At 44.7% G+C, this 4,676-nt stretch overlaps 1 long non-coding RNA gene across 1 annotated transcript; it reads right to left on the bottom strand.

Moving 5' to 3' along the window:
- Nucleotides 1-531: 531 nt before the first annotated feature.
- On the bottom strand, nucleotides 532-4,199 carry LOC123132450 (uncharacterized). Its single transcript, XR_006464735.1, has 2 exons — nucleotides 1,285-4,199; nucleotides 532-982 (listed from the first exon to the last, which is right to left on the bottom strand). It is a non-coding gene; the product is annotated as an uncharacterized lncRNA (long non-coding RNA).
- Nucleotides 4,200-4,676: the final 477 nt, after the last annotated feature.

Here is a 4,676-nt window from a genome sequence, read left to right as displayed (position 1 = left end):
ACATTTTTTTACAATGATGTTCTGGACTTCTCTTATTTTATGACTTGTACTTTTACCATTTTAATTGCATGGGGTTTCCTTTTGCTTGAACTTTTACAATTTGAATTTTTGTCATTTCTTTTATTCCGAACGGACCACCGTTTTTAACTTGTACTGATCAATATTTTTTATTAATCTAATTATCCTTTGTAGAACGGACCATCGTTTTTGTTTGGACGGATCAGTTGTAGAACTTGGACGTCAATGTTACAGAATTAATTTGTGAGCTTGTCACATTTCTTTCTATAGTTGTTTTTTACTCAAACTTTATTGACACCAAATTTTCTTTTCCGTGCCTCTCAAACTGATGCAATTTTTTTCGATGAGTACGTATCAAATTTCTCTGTACTGTTATGTTTTTTAACACACACACATATTGAATTGTTCCCACATTTCATTATGAATTTATTATATATAAAAGTTGAACTATATGACACTTTTTAAATGAATCTAACAAGTATTTTCGCTTGCTAAATTTCGAAATGTTTTACGTGTATCTACGAACATCAAACAACATTAAACAGAACAAGATCCATGTGGTCGCGGACAAGATCGCTACAGCAGTGCCAGCTCTATGCTTTTGAACTGATGTAACAAGATGACTAGAAGTTCGATACAAGGCCAAAGGACGACCAAAATGGTACAATCTCAAAAGGCATTATTATTGGAGTCAAGCAACTAGGGAAAGATCCAAAGCCTCCACAACATCAAGACCTGATTTGAGTACTGCTATGCCAGTTAAGCTAGGCCTTTCTTCTTCAGCAAAACCCCCATAAGCACTTGCCTTTCTCACAGTTGCCAGGACCTGGAAAGATCTTCATGCATTCATCATTGCACAGGCTATCTGTGCAAGGCTTACCGAGTTCAATGACCGTTGTTGCATAGAACTCCGGGGACACCCTGCTGCCCGATGATGGTTCCTTGGCCGAAACTTGTGCAGGTCCTAAAAGGAAAGAAGACGCGTCACAAAATAGACATTACTGAGTACTGACTTAGGTTTTATCTGCAACTCATAGTACTCCTACAGACGCAAGCAACCGTCTCACCGTCAGTGACGACCGCAGCGGCCGTGCATGAAATTAACATGTCATTTTTTTGATAGATGTAAGTTCAAGCATATGAGCCACAACAACAGACAGTAATTTCAAAAATCTACGTGTATACAGTAAAGTGGGAATGTTTTTACAAGGTTCTACTAGTAAACCAATTCATCAACACACGTGCATAGATGTATATGCATCTTACCTAAGTATGTAGATCAGGAATGGCCATCAAGCAAACATTGATGTTTTGTGTACATACTGCTAATCATCATGACCACCCGGCCGTGAAGGAGCATGGTGGCAGGGGCTGACCCCGATTCAGACGTCGTGATTTAAATGAACTCTCACCGCCCGTCGTGATTTACCACACTTGAACTCGCTCTATGACAATCTTCAAACTTATGCATGCAGATAAATACTTTAGGACAAAAACAAAATCCCCTAACCTTGTCTCTGTTTTTCTCGACATCAACACATTGTTCCTGTCTAGCAAACACACTAGAAGGATGCTCCGCCTCCGTGCATACTGCTTGTTGGCGCCGCCTCACAGTGGCTGCACCCGGTGGCGCAGGCGTCAGTGAACTGGAGGGAACTCTATTTGCTACAGACTAAAAAAGACTGGCCAAAGGAAATTCAGATCATAACATTACTGGTGTTTTTTAGAGTGAACTTTTTGTTGCTTTTTGTATACTGGACTGATGAAAGTTTGAACTTTGAACTTTTGCTACTGTTTTCTATCTGCTACTGTTTTCTGCCCTTCTTTCTAACATACATTCAAAAAAGAACACACAATCTTTTGTGGAACAGAGGGAAGAAGAAAAATTTGTAATACAATTTAAATGTTTGCTTAAACAACGCAGAATGCTATGCTCCAGTACTAAAGAATGGGCAGCCAGAAGCTACCACACCAAAACAAAAGGACCCTGGTCCAAAGACGATGACCATAGGTATGCACTGACATGCAACCCGGCATTTCTATGATATGCTAGGCTAGGGCACTGATCCTTGGTATTAATCAGAAAATTCATAAACCAGAAATATTTGACACAACCTCCACATCCATCAAACTCCATATCCTAGAGTTCAACTTCCGTAAAAATTAAACTTGTGTAGCCCTCATAAATCAACAAGGAAACCTGCAGAAAAAATTGTATCAGTTCTCATGGGCATATCAAGAGGCTAGGACACCAGGATAGTATTCATGGAGGGATATGCACTTCTCAAAACAAAAACATATGAACTTACCAGAATGATAGTATTCGGAACTAACAAGATGATAGTATGTAGACATACCATCTTTTCTACACATACCAAATTAAATAGATTGGACAAACCATAAAAAGCCAGTTCAATGTATCCTCTTTTTCCCATGATTCCAGACTGAATTCTCTCACAAAAGAACTTATTTTTTCTGCAAATATGGTAGTGCACCACAGCAAAAGAAATACAGAGAAGGAACCACATCACTATGAGATATGTTCGATCAATTAGCTATAACAGAAAAGTTCACATAGAGTACGTCTCTATAGGAACTAGCGATGAACACATCATAACACATGACCAACCACAACCTGAAGTGCAAAGTACTCTGAACCTTTCTAGAGCTTATTGTCGAACTGAAGCATGCTTCGGAGCAAGACGAGATCAAGCGGATTGGGAGGAAGCTGAGCAACATTCGATTGGAGAAGCAAGAACATTAGTACTACAAGAAAGAAGCAACAAATTTTGCTAGAGCACTGTACATACAGAAAAACTAGATAGGGCTAACCATATCAGATCCATCAAAAACAGAGAACTGACAACAAAACTAGGCTGCAGTTTGAGAGCTGAAAAGGAAAAAAAAGTGTAGTTGTGCTGCTAAGGTAGCCTTTTTAGAATGAAAAGAACAAAGAATTGTAGTAAGAGATCTACATCTAGCTTTGTCACAGCATAGTCACAGCATAATTGCAAATCAACATCTAGCTTCTTATACAACAGAGATCTGCCCTACTAATTAACATATGCAAGTCTGATACATACCAAATTGGTTGAAGATGATTACCAGAAAAAAATGGATGCTATTTTCATATTTGAATTTCTACTAATTGGACTTGTGACCGGGAAGTAGATGGACTGAAAAGTGGGAACTATTATAAATTTTCTATAAAATATAAAACTGAAATTATTTTTTGAACACGCACACTACACTGATTCAACTTTCCTTTAAGAACTGATGATAAAATACATACTGGGCTTCTACATGGGGGCTATCGATTACGTGAATCATATCGAATTGGACTACGGAACTGGACGTCCTCGAACCCCCGTGGTTCCTCAGGTCGCACTGTTTTACCAGTGAAGCAGAGGCGATGGAGTTGGCGCGGGGCACGCCAATAGCAGCGAGATAGAACGGCCGCGGATTGTGGAGTTGAACTTCCTGCATGTGGCAGCGGTGCATCGATACAGTGCGGGCGACCATCCCGGCGCAAAGAGCTGCGGGGGGGGGGGGGGTGGAAGCACGGGGTAGCCGCGGCGTTGTTTGGGAGGGAGGCGGTAAGCGACAGCGGGGGGAAGGCAGGCGGCGGCCCAAGGCATGCAGCCGGAGGCGGAGGCCCGCGACGTGGGGTGCAGAGGCGGCGGCCCGCGGCGTGGGGGTGGAGGCGGCGCCCGACGGCGTGGGGGGCGGAGGCGGCGGCCCGCGGCGTGGGGGCGGAGGCGGAGGAGACCCACCCCGGTGAGTCTCGCCGCCCAACCACGCCGGCCGGATCTGCGCAGTCAGACCCGCGGTAGGAACAGGTGGGGCGGCTACCGGAGCCGGGGGGTGGCGGTTGGGGGCGGGATCCGAGGAGGATGGGAGCTGGCTCGTGTGGGGGAGGAGGAGGGCGCGGAGGCAGGGGGAGGGACCGCGGCGGCACGGGAAGGAGGGGGCGCGGCAGCACGGAGAGGAGGGGGGCACGGCGGCGCAGAGAGGAGCGGGGCGCAGCGACACAGGAAGGAGGGGGCCCGCGGTGGGGCGGGGAGGACGGTACCGTGGCGGCGCGGGGAGGAGGGGGGCATGGCAGCGCGGCGGCGTGTCGGTCGGGAGGTGGGGCGTGGGAGCTCTTTTTTTTGGAGGGATCGAGAGGAGTGCGAACGATGGGCTCCAGGATTCGGCAAACGATAGATCGGGCCCTTATAGACACGAGGGGTAACATAATATTATTCTGTTATGGGTAACAGAATAGTCTAGTCCTATATATATATATATATATATATATATATATATATATAGGATATATATATATATGGCTTCTGCACAACGTCTCCATCATCATTATCAGTACATCCTACGCAGGTGTATTAGGATGCACTTGATCCCAGGAAGGTATCTATCCTTCAAACCAGAGGAGTGCTTGAAACTAACAACATTACATAATATCCAACAAAAGAGGGTCGTGCTACAGCAGCAGAATACATGGCTCAGTCTAGATATCAGCACGAATCAAGTTGTGCATATTTGCTGTTGGCATGAACCACATTGCCGCATGTCGGGTTTGCAAAAGCCATCCATCGCATGGAAGCTTGATGCCTTTCACACACTAAAGATTGGCATGGAAGGTTTGCTAGCTAGATTGG

The sequence above is a fragment of the Triticum aestivum genome, chromosome 1B, assembly GCF_018294505.1.
Source record: "Triticum aestivum cultivar Chinese Spring chromosome 1B, IWGSC CS RefSeq v2.1, whole genome shotgun sequence".
NCBI classification, from domain to species: domain Eukaryota; kingdom Viridiplantae; phylum Streptophyta; class Magnoliopsida; order Poales; family Poaceae; genus Triticum; species Triticum aestivum.
This window is presented reverse-complemented; position numbering and strand designations above follow the sequence as displayed.